At 40.5% G+C, this 16,045-nt stretch overlaps 1 pseudogene; it reads left to right on the top strand.

Moving 5' to 3' along the window:
• LOC114082150 (intelectin-2-like) overlaps positions 1 to 13,898 on the top strand; it is a 28,510-nt pseudogene extending 14,612 nt beyond the window's left edge.
• Positions 13,899 to 16,045: the final 2,147 nt, after the last annotated feature.

Below are 16,045 nucleotides of genomic sequence, written 5' to 3'. Positions count from 1 at the left end.
TGTTACTGAATGATCAATGGGTTACAGAAGACATAAAGGAGGAAATCAAAAAATTCTTAGAGATAAATGAAAATACAGACACAACATATCGGAATCTATGGGACACAATGAAAGCAGTTTTAAGAGGGAAATTCATCGCTTGGAGGTCATTCCTCAAAAAAAGGAAAAACCAACAAATAAATGAGCTCACACTTCACCTCAAAGCCCTAGAAAAGGAAGAGCAAAACAACAGCAAATGTAGCAGAAGGCAAGAAATAATCAAAATCAGAGCGGAAATCAACGAAATTGAAACAAAAGAAACTATTGAAAAAATTAACAAAACTAAAAGTTGGTTCTTTGAAAAAATAAATAAGATCGACAGACCCTTAGCCATGCTAATGAAGAGAAGAAGAGAGAGAACTCAAATCACTAACATACGGGATGGAAAAGGCAATATCACAACAGACACTACAGAAATTCAGAAGACAATTAGAAATTATTTTGAAAACCTATATTCCAATAAAATAGAAGATAGTGAAGACATCGATAAATTCCTTAAGTCATATGATTTACCCAGACTGAGTCAGGAGGATACTCACAACTTAAACAGACCAATAACAATAGATGAAATAGAAGAAGCAATCAAAAGACTTCCAACCAAGAAAAGCCCGGGACCGGATGGGTATACAGCGGAGTTTTACAAAACCTTTAAGGAAGAATTAATGCCAATACTTTTCAAGTTATTTCAGGAAATAGAAAAAGAAGGAGCTCTGCCAAATTCATTCTATGAGGCCAACATCACCCTGATTCCGAAACCAGACAAAGACACCTCAAAGAAAGAAAACTACAGACCAATATCTCTGATGAACCTAGAGGCAAAAATTCTCAATAAAATTCTGGCGAATCGGATACAAAGGCACATCAAAAAAATTGTGCACCATGATCAAGTAGGATTCATCCCTGGGATGCAAGGATGGTTCAATATATGGAAATCAATAAATGTTATTCACCACATCAATAGACTTAAAAATAAGAACCATATGATCATCTCAATAGACGCAGAAAAAGCATTCGACAAAGTACAGCATCCCTTTATATTCAAAACATTAGAAAAACTAGGGATAACAGGAACTTACCTCGACATTGTAAAAGCTATGTATGCTAAGCCTCAGGCTAGCATCATTCTCAATGGAGAAAAATTGAAGGCATTCCCCCTAAAATCTGGAACAAGACAGGGATGCCCTCTATCACCACTTCTATTCAATATAGTTCTCAAAACACTGGCCAGAGCAATTAGACAGACGAAAGAAATTAAAGGCATAAAAATAGGAAAGGAAGAACTTAAATTATCACTATTTGCGGATGACATGATTCTATACCTAGAAGACCCAAAAGGGTCTACAAAAAAACTACTAGAACTAATAAATGAATTCAGCAAAGTGGCAGGATATAAAATCAACACGCATAAATCAAAGGCATTTCTGTATATCAGCGACAAAACTTCTGAAACGGAAATGAGGAAAAACACTCCATTCACAATATCCTCAAAAAAAAATAAAATACTTGGGAATCAACCTAACAAAAGAGGTGAAGGATTTATACAATGTAAACTACAAAACCCTAAAAAGAGAAGTAGAAGAAGATCTTAGAAGATGGAAAAATATACCCTGTTCATGGATAGGCAGAACTAACATCATCAAAATGGCGATATTACCAAAAGTTCTCTATAGGTTTAATGCAATGCCAATCAAAATCCCAACGGCATTTCTTGTAGAAATGGATAAAGCAATCATGAAATTCATATGGAAGAATAAAAGACCCAGAATAGCAAAAGCAATTCTAAGTAGGAAGTGCGAATCAGGCGGTATAGCGATACCAGACTTAAAACTATATTACAGAGCAATAGTAACAAAAACAGCATGGTACTGGTACCAAAACAGGAGGGTGGACCAATGGTACAGAATAGAGGACACAGAGACTAATCCACAAAACTACAACTATCTTATATTTGATAAAGGAGCTAAAAGCATGCAATGGAGGGAGGATAGCATCTTCAACAAATGGTGCTGGGAAAACTGGAAATCCACATGCAACAAAATGAAACTGAATCCCCTCCTCTCGCCATGCACAAAAGTTAACTCAAAGTGGATCAAGGAGCTAGATATCAAATCAGAGACTCTGCTTCTGACAGAAGAAAAAGTTGGCTCCGATCTACATATTGTAGGGTCGGGCTCCAAATTCCTTAATAGGACACCCATAGCACAAAATTTGATAACAAAAATCAACAAATGGGACTTACTTAAACTGAAAAGTTTTCTCTCAGCAAGAGAAACAATAAAAGAGGTAAATAGGGAGCCTACATCATGGGAACAAATTTTTACTCCTCACACTTCAGATAGAGCCCTAATATCCAGAGTATACAAAGAACTCAAAAAATTAAACAATAAGAAAACAAATAACCCAATCAACAAATGGGCCAAAGACCTGAACAGACACTTCTCAGAGGAGGACATACAATCAATCAACAAGTACATGAAAAAATGCTCACCATCTCTAGCAGTCAGAGAAATGCAAATCAAAACCACCCTAAGATACCATCTCACTCCAGTAAGATTGGCAGCCACTATGAAGTCAAACAACAACAAGTGCTGGCGAGGATGTGGGGAAAAGGGTACTCTTGTACATTGCTGGTGGGACTGCAAACTGGTGCGGCCAATCTGGAAAGCAGTATGGAGATTCCTGGGAAAGCTGGGAATGGAACCACCATTTGACCCAGCTATTGCCCTTCTTGGACTTTTCCCTGAAGACCTTAAAAGAGCGTACTACAGGGATACTGCTACATCGATGTTCATATCAGCACAATTCACAATTGCTAGACTGTGGAACCAACCCAGATGCCCTTCAATAGATGAATGGATAAAAAAAATGTGGCATTTATACACCATGGAGTATTACGCAGCACTAAAAAATGACAAAATCATAGAATTTGCAGGGAAATGGATGGCACTAGAGCAGATTATGCTTAGTGAAGCTAGCCAATCCCTAAAAAACAAATACCAAACGTCTTCTTTGATATAATGAGAGCAACTAAGAACAGAGCAGGGAGGAAGAGCAGGAAGAAAAGATTAACATTAAACAGATAGATGAGGTGGGATGGAAAGGGAGAGAAAAGGGAAATTGCATGGTAATGAAGGGAGACCCTCATTGTTATACAAAATTACATATAAGAGGTTGTGAGGGGAATGGGAAAATAAACAAGGAGAGATATGAATTACAGTGGATGGGGTAGAGAGAGAAGATGGGAGGGGAGGGAGGGGGGATGGTAGAGGATAGGAAAGGTAGCAGAATACAACAGTTACTAATAGGGCATTATGTAAAAATGTGGATGTGTAACCGATGTGATTCTGCAATCTGTATTTGGGGTAAAATTGGGAGTTCATAACCAACTTGAATCTAATGTATGAAATATGATATGTCAAGAGCTTTATAATGCTTTTAACAACCAATAAAAAAAAATTAAAAAAAAAAAACTATAAAAAAAAAAAATCCCAACGGCATTTCTTGTAGAAATAGAGAAAGCAATCATGAAATTCATATGGAAAAATAAAAGACCCAGAATAGCAAAAGCAATTCTAAGCAGGAAGTGTGAATCAGGTGGTATAGCGATACCGGATTTAAAACTATATTACAGAGCAATAGTAACAAAAACAGCATGGTACTGGTACCAAAACAGGCAGGTGGACCAATGGTACAGAATAGAGGACACAGACTAATCCACAAAACTACAACTATCTTATATTTGATAAAGGGGCTAAAAGCATGCAATGGAGGAAGGATAGCATCTTCAACAAATGGTATTGGGAAAACTGGAAATCCATATGCAACAAAATGAAACTGAATCCCCTCCTCTCGCCATGCACAAAAGTTAACTCAAAGTGGATCAAGGAGCTAGATATCAAATCAGAGACTCTGTGTCTGATAGAAGAAAAAGTTGGCTCCGATCTACATATTGTGGGGTCAGGCTCCAAATTCCTTAATAGGACACCCATAGCACAAAAGTTAATAACAAGAATCAACAAATGGGACTTACTTAAACTGAAAAGTTTTTTCTCAGCAAGAGAAATAATAAGAGAGGTAAATAGGGAGCCTACATCATGGGAACAAATTTTTACTCCTCACACTTCAGATAGAGCCCTAATATCCAGAGTACACAAAGAACTCAAAAAATTAAACAACAAGAAAACAAATAACCCAATCAACAAATGGGCCAAAGACCTGACAGACACTTCTCAGAGGAGGACATACAATCAATCAACAAGTACATGAAAAAATGCTCACCATCTCTAGCAGTCAGAGAAATGCAAATCAAAACCACCCTAAGATACCATCTCACTCCAGTAAGATTGGCAGCCATTATGAAGTCAAACAACAACAAGTGCTGGCGAGGATGTGGGGAAAAGGGTACACTTGTACATTGCTGGTGGCACTGCAAACTGGTGCAGCCAATTTGGAAAGCAGTATGGAGATTCCTGGGAAAGCTGGGAATGGAACCACCATTTGACCCAGCTATTGCCCTTCTCGGACTATTCCCTGAAGACCTTAAAAGAGCGTACTACAGGGATACTGCTACATCAACATTCATAGCAGCACAATTCACAATTGCTAGACTGTGGAACCAACCCAGATGCCCTTCAATAGATGAATGGATAAAAAAATGTGGCATTTATACACAAAGGAGTATTATACAGCACTAAAAAATGACAAAATCATGGAATTTGCAGGGAAATGGATGGCACTAGAGCAGATTATGCTTAGTGAAGCTAGCCAATCCCTAAAAAACAAATACCAAATGTCTTCTTTGATATAATGAGAGCAACTAAGAACAAAGCAGGGAGGAAGAGCAGGAAGAAAAGATTAACATTAAACAGATACATGAGGTGGAGGGAAAGGGAGAGAAAAGGGAAATTGCATGGTAATGGAGGGAGACCCGCATGGTTTTACAACATTACATATAAGAGGTTGTGAGGGGAATGGGAAACTAAACAAGGAGAGAAATGAATTACAGTAGATGGGGTAGAGAGAGAAGATGGGAGGGGAGGGTAGGGGAGATAGTAGAGGATAGGAAAGGTAGCAGAATACAACAGTTACTAATAGGGCATTATGTAAAAATGTGGATGTGTAACCGATGTGATTCTGCAATCTGTATTTGGGGTAAAATTGGGAGTTCAAAACCCACTTAAATCAAATGTATGAAATATGATATGTCAAGAGCTTTGTAATGTTTTGAACAACCAATAAAAAAAATAATTGGAAAAAAAAATCAGTTAAAATTTTTATAGTTATTCTGGTACATGTAAATCTCTTTTTTTAAATTGTTTTAACTTTCAACATCATCTGTTTAGGTAATGATATAAAGATCTTTCTATTTAGAAAAATACTTTTATCATTAAAATCTAGAATATGAAGACCTTATTTTACCCAAAGATTATTTCTTTCTTCTTTTTGGGACATCCAATGTGTGCTTCCTCTCTGTTGAAACATCTTTTTCTTCTAGAATTTTTCCTGGTTATGCTTTGGAACAATTTCTAAAAACCTTAGAATCTAAACAAATTATTGTATTTTGAGAAGAAGAAATATCAATGAAAATATAGTTAAAATCCTTATATATAATTATATTTGTTTATCATCTTAAAGTTTGTACAATAACTTTGAGAATTAGAAATTACTTGAAGGTTGTATTCTCTCTTGAAAGCAAATTTATAGGAAAATACATTTATCTCAGATATCTGTAACTAAAAGACAGCATCAGATAAATGTATGTATAAAACATATAAATTATGGGTTTCCTGTTGAAGAAAAACAAACAAATATATATCAACTAAACAATTAGACATGTTAATTATTATATTGATTAACAACTGTAGGTTATCAAAATACCTAGAAAAATATATATATTAAGAATAAGGGCATAACATAATTGTATTAACTTTATGAAACCATGTGGTTCTTAGATATTTGTATCCATTCCAATATACTTTTAATTAGGAGTGCACTCTTACATGTGACATCACGTGATATAGCAGAAATAAGATCCTTGTGTATACCTTTATTTCTTTCTTATAATTATATAGTCAGGAAAGAGAATAAGGATTTTTTGTTCATCACAGGAACATTGCTGGCTTTTGTTCCTGTGGCGAGCAAATGCATCCCCATAACCTCCAAAATTAAAAGCAAAATATAAAGAAGCATGTTTAGTATCTATAATCAATAGGATATTATTTAGTAACACAACTATAGAGAAAAGTTGGGTTATTTAACTCAAAACTAACTTAAATTTAGGGCTGCAATGTAGAAACCTGTGGAATTAGATTTTGCCTGAAAAAGGATATCTTTCGATGGCATTTACAGGTGAGCTTTCTTTAAAAATGCAGGCTCTGAGCAGCTCTGGTAGCGGGTCTGAAACACAAAGTACAGGTTAGGAAGGCGGGACCAGAAGTCCTGTCTGAGTGACTGTGGAAGAACCAATGGGAAGCCCGAGAAAAGGCAGGAGGTGGGACCAGGAAGCCCACTCCAAGGTTAAGGGTGGCGGTTACCATGGTGAAGGAAACACATGGAACCTGCTGTCCATTTTAGACAGCAAAGGTTCCCTGAATTTTCCTAGCCGGTTGGATTTCATTTGGTTTTGTCTGCATTTCCCCGCCTGGTCAGGATCCCATGGAGCGTAGCAGCTTGCCTTGTCTCTGTGGTTGCAGCTTGTGTCCTCCCATATTTTCTACTTTCTCTTGTAGCACATGGGTGCTTTAAAACTGAGTTTTAGAGGCAGACACCAGTGTTACTATCAGATCCGGAGTCTGCATTTGGCATCTAGGTCAGATCATTTAAGGGTTAAAAGTACTGCTGACCACAGGTCTAGATACAGACCCCATAGGGAGCATCAGCTAAAGTCTTTTGTCCCCAGCAGCTGCATTAACAACCATTCTGATCCACAGAACAAGAATGTAGTAAAGAGGTTCAATATAAACTTTCTGAGTTTTCACAAAAACAATAGAAAAATAAAATTTACTTCTCTCCAGGTAAAGGATTAAGTCTCATTATAACATTTTTTCCCTTTTTCTCACTCTCCAAGAACAGACTTCTAATACATAAACCCAAAAAAATCTTTATAAAGATTCACAAAAACCATCCAAAGAAGTACATAAAGGTGCTTTTCCCATGGGAGAGGACTCAACTCAAAAACATAGCCTCTTAATCATCTTAATAACTATTTACATTTATTTAGAGTCTCTAGAATTACAAAAATCATTTTTTTTCTTTCTAAAGACAAAATATTCCCCAATATTAAAAAGTTTAAAGTCACAGACTTCCCTTCTGTCTAACTCACTTACTTTCTACAATTCAGGCCAGAATACTCTGCAATCCTAAGCAAGCTTAACTTCTGGAGAGAAATTCCAAACTCACTAAACTTCTAAAATTTATCCTGGAGCCCACCCAGGGACATCACTTGTGGTGTTGCTCATGACTGAAATACTCAGGGGTCACTCCAGGGAAACTGGGCTACAAGAAATAACCACACAAGAGACAGATAACTTTTTCTCTGGGGGTGCTGTGATGACTCCTCTGACCTTAAAGTGTCTGGGGAGAGAGAGAGAGAGAGAGAGAGAGAGAGAGAGAGAGAGAGAGAGAGAGAGAGAGAGAGAGAGAGAAAGCATGTGCTTTTATCAAGGAGAAGGCATTCAAATGAGGCAAGGGGTCAGGTTTCGGGGGGCTGAGCCTAGCTTCCTGATGTCTGCTGTCAGCAGGTTGACTGACATCTAGGAAGGCCATACCCAAGGGCAGAGAAAGAGAAGGGGACACACAAAGGGCATGTCCATGGAATATTCTATCCCAAACAGGGCAAGGGGTAATATCACAAAGGAACAGGTGAGCGTAGCTTGACCTATGGGGCTGCAAGAAGGCACGCCTACCCATGAAGACACATTTGGTTGCATTATTTCTACCCTCAAGATTGGGGCTACCATCTGCAGCTACTTAAAAGTGGCCAGATCACTGAAAGTGACCAACAGTGCCTCAACCAATCAGGAGAGAAAAAACGCTGGTCACATGATATGGTGACCTCCCACACTAAGTCACTACTATTAGAGTGATATTTTAATCAGTTCACTGCTTTGTCATGTGTATCCCAGAAACTCTGAGCCAGGCAAGGGAAGAGCCCTAAGGGAGAGCAGAGTGGGAAGAAAGAGGAAGAGACAGGACTTGGGAATCTTGGGGAGATCCTGCTATGGGGAGAAGGAGTCATCATTACTAAGACTGGTTTCTGAGTAATGACAGTTGACTTGAAGGGATCCCTTTCCTGTCCAAAATGGTGGCATATCTATTGTCCTTACAAAACTTTTCTTTTTGGTTCCTGCAGAAATATCCAGTGAAGTATGGGTTAGGGAAGTGTTTGAATGACAATGGCCCAGCAATACCTTTGGTCCACGACTTTAGTGATGCTCAGAAAACCGCATCTTACTACTCACCTATTGGTCAAAGTGAGTGTTTGCTCCCAAAGTCCAATCAGAAGTCCTTTCTTGAACTCTTGGTGAAAGAGGGAAAGAGGGTAATAACAATAATAAAGAACTGCTAGACAGGGTCAGAGGTGCATTCTTGTCATCCCAGCTACTCTGGAGGCTTGAGGCAGGAGGATTGCAAGTTTGAGGCCAGCCTCAATAACCTAGAAAGACCCTGTCTCAACATAAATAATAAAATGGGTTGGGGATGTGGCTCAGTGCCAGAGCACCCCTGCATTCAATCCCCAGTACCACCACTAAAAAAACCAAAAGCTATTATTCCCTTATTGAGCTGTTAAAATATGTCATCTCATTCCTAGGAATTTGATGTGATTTTTTGAAATCACATCATGAGAAAACTATTAGGATTATAATGTTCTCCATTTTACAGGGCATAAACCCAGCCTTCCTCCCTGTGCAGCCTCTTATAATAACTAAGAAAAGGTTAAGGCTAATATTTACAGGAAAGAACTAGCAAAGTGGTGAGGAAGATTTATTTTTATTTATCTATTTATTTATTTTGGTCCTGGGTATTGAACCCAGGGGTGCTCAACCACTGAGCCACATCTCAGCCCTTTTTTATATTTTACTTAGAGAGAGGATCTTGCTGAGTTGCTTAGGGCCTTGCTTAGCTACTGAGGCTGGCTTTGAACTTGTGATACTTCTGCCTTAGCTTCCCATGACACTGACATTACAGACGTGCTACCCCATCTGGCCAATATTTTTGTTTGTTTGTTTTAATGGATAGCTATTGGTTTTCTTTAAAGAGACATTTTTCAGTACAATGAAACCATAGAAATGAAGTTTTGGGTCAGAAAAATCAAGAGCCATGTGCTTTTGGTATTTGAATGAAAGCAGGAAAGCGAGTGATGCTGCTTTGGTCACTGGCTGAGATGTGTATAAAACAGGTGGCTGCATCGGACATTGCTTACCCTGCTCATCTTTACATAGGGGTCTTTCTTTCTATTTTCTTTTTAGTTGGTGGTATTGGGGATTGAGCCCAAGAGTACTCTACCACTGATCTACATCCCTAGCCCTTTTTTTTTTTTAGGGTCTCACTAAGTGGCCGAGACTGGATTAGAACTAGCAATTCTCCTGCCTCAGCCTCCCGAGTCACTGACATTACAGGTCGCACCACTGGGGTGGGCCTAGTGAGCTTTCTGTCCAGTCTAATGTCTCCTGCAATCTTCTGTGAGTTCCAGCCTCTTACTTCAGATGAGAGCTTCTCTCAAGGCCAAGTTCAGGTCTGGGATTCACCAACCACTGGCCACACTGTGTGGAGCTCCATCCCTATGGCTTGGATGTTCGGCTGTAGGCTAAACTCTTGGCTTAGGGCATCTTGTTCTGGTTAAAAAGGAAAATGCTTCTAGTTATTATTATTATCATTATTAGATACTGGGAATTGGACCCAGGAGCACTTTACTATTGAGCTACTGCACCAGTATTTGTTGTTTGTTTGTTTGTTTAATTAATTCCCCCCCCCGCCCCGTTTCTTGGATGGGCTATTTATTTATTTATTTATTTATTTGCAGTGCTGCTTATAATTGAACCCAGTGCCTCACATACTAGGCAAGCACTCTATCACTGTGCTGCAACGCCAGCCCCCTGCCCCAGTCTTTTTTTTTTTTTTTTAGTTTTCAATTTTGAGTCAGGATCTCTCTGATTTAGAGTCAGGACCCTCTACTGAGGGTCTCAATAAATTGCTGAAGCTGGTCTTGAACTTGTGATCCTTCTTCCTCAGCCTCCTGAGTCACTGGGATTATAGGTGTGTGCCTCTGGTGTCCTGCTCTAGTCACTCTTTTAATACTTGGCTCTTGTTTGCATCTTCTTTTTCAGGAGAATTTATTGCAGGGTTTGTCCAGTTCAGGGTGTTTAATAACGAGAGAGCAGCCAATACTCTGTGTGCTGGGAAGAGAGTTACTGGCTGCAACACGGAGCATGTGAGTATATGGGGAGACAGCAACAGGCACGCATGTGTGTGTGTGCGTATGTGTGTGCACATGTGTGTGTGCCTGTGTCATTGTGCATCAAACTTGCCCTCTTCCCCCCGTATTCTCTTTACTCCCTTTTCCCATTTTTCTTGATGTATTATACATAGCAGTTGGCCTTGTTGCTACATATTCCTACACGTACATGACATAATCTGATCACTTTCATTTTACAGTGCCTCTTTCCCTCCCCTCCTCCTTTCCTGGTCCTCTTCCTCTACTCTACTGGTCTCCCTTCTATTTTTGTGAGATGCCCTTCTTTCCTCCTTTATTCTCTTTAGCTTCCACATATCTCATTACTTTCTTGATGGTGTCATATGAACAGAATTTGAATGGAGTCCATTTTATCAATATTTTAATTTATGGTGAGTATTTTTGTGCCTGTTTTCTTCCTTCATTTCTTTCTTTCTTTTCTTTTTATTTTATACTGGGGATTGAATCCAGGGGTGCTCTATCACTGAGATACATCCCCTTTTTATTTTTTATTTTTATTTTGAGACAAGGTCTTTCTAAGTTGCAGAGGCTGACCTCAAACTTGCCATCCTCATGTCTCAGCCCCCTGAGTCATGTGCCACCGTGCATATATGCATGTGCCACCATGCCCACTCAGCTTGTGTTTTCTTTAAGAAGTACTTCCTGTATTGAGGTCATAAGGCTACTGCAAGTATAACATTAATATTGGAAAATTTTTAATATTAACATCTAGAATACTCATCTTTATGTGAGCATGTGTATGTGTATGAGAATGTGACTTCCTTTCTCCTTGCTGAGGCTCAGGGACCAGGACTGTGGAACCTCCTGTCCAGGCACAGACATCCTGTACTGTTTAGGACCAAAATCAAGGGTTGAGGTTTCAAATGCACCATTTGAAAATACAACAATGCACCATTGTTGTATTCTCAGCCTTTGGGATTAAATATTCTGTTACCTAGAGTTAGAGGGAGGATTATGTTCAGGAATTTTAGCCCACAGCCAGCACAGACTTCATAAATGAAGGTTCAGCTACGTGAGAAATCCTTAGGGAGTTTGAATTAAGGAGACCAGACTCTAATTACCTTTAAACCAGCTCCAGGATGGCTCCTCCTACCTCCAGGCTCCAGCCACCTATTATGGTATCGAGGTTTACTGAAGAGGCCAGCGAGAAAGAGAGAACACACCAGGGAGTGGACTTTTATTGGGGAACAAAAAATTCTGGGGAAAATCCCATCCAATAAAGATTAAGGGGGGCAGTGTCCCAAGGTCAGGGGCAACAATGGGTCTTTGGGGTAGTGGCAAGACACACCTCCACACGGATGAGCCCTTGGACCTGAGAAGGGTGGGGAAAGCTCTGGACACAAGAATGTGTCTAAGTGCCTCTCGCCCAGCCAGGGAGGTAACTCAAATCACATGGGAGGATGGTCTCCCACAAGGAACAACCCATGAAAGCCTTTGAAGCTGAGAGTGCTTGAGAAACATGAGGTGTTGTTATTCTCCACCTGAGCTTTAGCTGTCAGAGTCAAACTTGGCCTTCCCACCCCTATTCAGGGATTGCATGGATGGACCATGTATGAGACGTTACCAGGAAAGTCCTGGACATGGTTATGATGGGGAATTTTCAGAATGGAAACACTAAACGAGCAAATCTTTTGTGACTACCTGGCTCCCCTGGCACTTTGAAGCCATGGCTTCAGGCATGTGTAATGTAGTGTGCACATGTGCCAACAAACACCTGCTCTTACCTGCACTGGGCACCTACACTGTACTAGAACAGGAGACACAACGGTGATATATTTCTTGCTCTCATCCAACAGGGCAGACTTTCACACAAAGGTGAAATTACTATCTGATGAACCCAAGGTCTTAATAGAAATATAAACCAGGGAGGTGCGAATGTAGCTCAGTGTTGAATGCTTACCCAGCATATGTGAGGTCCTTGGTTCAACCCTCAGCAACAAAAATAAGCAAAACAAAACAACACAACAACAACAACAAATAACTAAGGGCTATAAGAACACCTAACTCTGATGAGAGTGTCAAGGAAGTGATTGTAGGAAAGGGAACTTCTGTGCTGAGTCTTGAGAGCTGGAGAGATAGAACTTTATGAGTTCTCAATGCAATTTAGGAAATGAATAATGTGTTCAGAATCATCAGTTTTTCAGAGGGCATGTGGCATTCAGGGGGCAGCAAGCTGCTTTGCCGTTTTGGTGCATGAGATGTATGTGAGGTAGTGAAAGGAGCTGGATTAGGAAGAGACCTCACATCACACCAATGATTTTGAACTTTATTCTATAGTTGATGGACTTGATCCTCTTTGTGATGATCATGTTGGTAGCACAGTGGTGACAGATTCTAGTGGGGCAAGATTGAAGACTAGGAGACCAATATTGAGGTGGTTCCCCATAGTCTAGATGAAGGCCTGAAACAGGGTATTGCCAAAAGGGATGAAAAGGGGGTACTGTGAATTCCAGAGATTCTAAATTTATGTCCAGTTGAACACAGATGATGGAAAGGCAACAAGTCTACATTGGGGTAAGGGAATATCTTTTATTATATCAAGGTGTCTGGATGATGAGCAGGTTTAAGGTAAACTAAGGACATATAGTCATATGCTACTGCATAACAATATTTTGATCAATGACAGACTGCAAGTATGACAGAGGTCCCAGGAGATCATATCACCTTGTAACATCATGGTCATCTTAGTTTGTGTAACTACACTATCATGTTCACACAGTGTCAAAATTGCCCAGTGATGTATTTCTCAGTAAGTGTCCCCATGTTAAATAATGTCTGGATGTAATTAACTGTGTTTCAGTTAAGGGGAGCCTGAAGCGCCTTCAGAGAGGTCCCAGTGATAGAGTTTGAGGTCTTCATCCCAAGAAACAAATGGACTGGAGATAGAGCTTTGGGGCCATCAGTGAGTTGTTACTAACTCTAGCCAAAGAGGATCAGACAATCTATATGGGAGAGGGAGATGTGTCCCCTCCTAGGGAGCAGCACTTAAGGAATTCATGAAGGAAGAGTCCAGTCAGGGAATCCAAGAAGGAATATTCAGGAAAGTTGAAGGAAAGTCAGGAGGAGATGGTGTGTAACTAAAGCTAGGGGTAGAGAAGTTTTTATCAGAGACACAGATCAACACTGCCCATGGAGAATTGATGAGTACCAAAGATTCCTCTGTATTTGGTCATTAAAGTCTTTGGGCTCACCAGCAGACCTCTCATCACCACCTCTTCCTCTCCTTGTTTCCTAGCACTGCATTGGTGGAGAAGGATTCTTCCCAGAGAGTAATCCCAAGCAGTGTGGAGACTTCTCTGCTTTTGACTGGAATGGACATGGAACTCAGGTGCATTTCAGCAACAGCAGGGAGATAACAGAGGCAGCTGTGCTTCTCTTCTATCATTGAGAACTTCAGACTATGGGACCCAGAGCTCTTCTCCCAGGGATGTGGTCCCAAGGATGGAGAACCACTTGTCTAGCAGCTAGAATGTTAGTAGTAGAGGAATGAAGAATAAATCATACTAATTCAGGGATTGGTGTTTGTGTTATTTGACTTTGCATCCCTGCGACCAAAATATCTGTCAAGAACAACTTAGAGGAGAAAAAGGTTATTTTGGCTCATGGTTTCACAGATTCAGTCCCTGGTGGATCAAGTCCATTGCTTTGGGCCCAAGGTGAGGTAGAACATCATGATGGAAGGTGTGGTGGAGGGAAGTTACTCCAGTTATGGCAGAAGGGGGGGAGACAGAGATGGGTGGGAGACACACGTGTGAGAGCGAATAGAGTAGGAAGGGGCCTCTGGGAAGAAGATCCTTCTAGGGTCACTAGACCCCAGTGACCCACCTCCTCCAGCCATGCACCACCTGCCTATAGTTGTTGAAAGCCACAGCTGAAGGGGCCCCAGCAAACTTCCAGCTCCCAGCAAAAACTTCCAGCTGCCAGCAAACTTCTAGCTGCCAGCTGATGATTGGCTTACAGCAGCCCCAGCAAACTTCTAGCTGCCAACTGATTGGCTCCTGTGCTGTGATGCTCATTGGGCTGTTTCCCCGCCCTTCAGACCACAGAGCTGCTCATTTGGGGACTTTTTTTGGCTCTGCCCACATGACCCAGCCAATCAGCCTCAAGAGCAGGAGGAGTGGGGGAGGTTGAGAGGCTTGTGGGAAGCCGGTGGTGGCAGTTGGGCTCTGAAGGTTTTCCCGAGGAGCTGTTTTATTGGCGTGTGTGGTTCTAAAAATAAAGTTTGTTTCTTTTGACAAGTGGCTCCTGAATTGTGCCCAGCCAGACTGCGGCATTTGGTGGGCCGCACAGGGAACGACTGAGGGTAAGTGATAAGGTAAACTGCTTGCCCCTGGGGGCAGGGTGAGAGGATGGGTAGCCATTTTAAGATTCTTCTTTTGTTTTGCTTCACTTTTGTTTTAAGTTGCCTGTTGCTGGAGATGTGTAATATGGAAGAAAAACCACTCACATCTGAGGAACAGATAGGGAAAAAGGACGGATGGACATTTCAGGAGGATAGAAAGGCTATTATAATGATTTTCTGTTGTTCCACTTTTGTTTCATTCTGTTTCAGTTTTGTTTGGCGTTATCTTCTTGGGTTGTATTATAGTTATAGTAGAAATATTCAAGTAAAAGAGAAGGTCTCTAGAGCTAGTCAGACAGAGAAAAAAATTTAAGTAAAAAAGAAGGTCTCTCAAGCTAGTCAGACAGAGGAAAAAATTCAAGTAAAAGAGAAGGCCTCTCAAGTTAGTCAGACAGAGAGAGAAAGTGTAAAGCAGAAAAAGCTATCAGGGGGAAAGTTACAACAGGAGACTGCTACTAACACCTTTCTATCACCAGAGGATGTAAGTGTCCAACTAACAAGGCCACCTCCATATGCTGGGAGGCCCCCAAACCCCACAGTTGATAGTTGGGACCCTGAGACAGGATCTCACATATTAACATGCCCTGTATTTGAGGCAGGAGGGCAGCGAATTCACCATGCTTTAAATTTCAAAACAGTGAAGCAGCTAAAAGAGGCTGTAACAACTTATTGTCCTCAAGCACCCTTCACTGTAAGCATGGTCGAATCCATAAACAACTTGAACATGACGCCAGCAGATTGGGCTAATATGTGTAAAGCTGTGTTAAATGGAGGACAGTACCTGTTATGGAAGGTTGCCAATGAGGAATTTTGCAAGGAGACGGCTAGGCGAAATGCAGCAGCTGGTTATCCTCAGAGAAATCTAGATATGTTGTTAGGAAAGGGACCTTATGAGGATCAGCAGCAACAAATTGCATATGATCTTGGTGTATATGCACAAATTGCTGCAGATGCAGTTAAGGCGTGGAAGACTTTACAAGGACATGGAGGTTTACAAGGTCAATTATCTAAGGAAATACAAGGAGCTAATGAACCTTATGCTGAATTTGTAGATAGGCTTATTCAAACAGCTACCAGAGTTTTGGGGAATACAAAACAAGCAATGCCATTACTAAAACAACTGGCTTATGAGCAAGCGAATCGTTGGTGCAGAGAAGTCATTAGACCATGGAAACATGAAGATTTAAACACAT

The sequence above is a fragment of the Marmota flaviventris genome, chromosome 10 (assembly GCF_047511675.1).
Source record: "Marmota flaviventris isolate mMarFla1 chromosome 10, mMarFla1.hap1, whole genome shotgun sequence".
Lineage (NCBI taxonomy): Eukaryota > Metazoa > Chordata > Mammalia > Rodentia > Sciuridae > Marmota > Marmota flaviventris.
The sequence above is the reverse complement of the archived record's forward strand: the minus strand, read 5'-3'. Positions and strand labels throughout refer to the sequence as shown.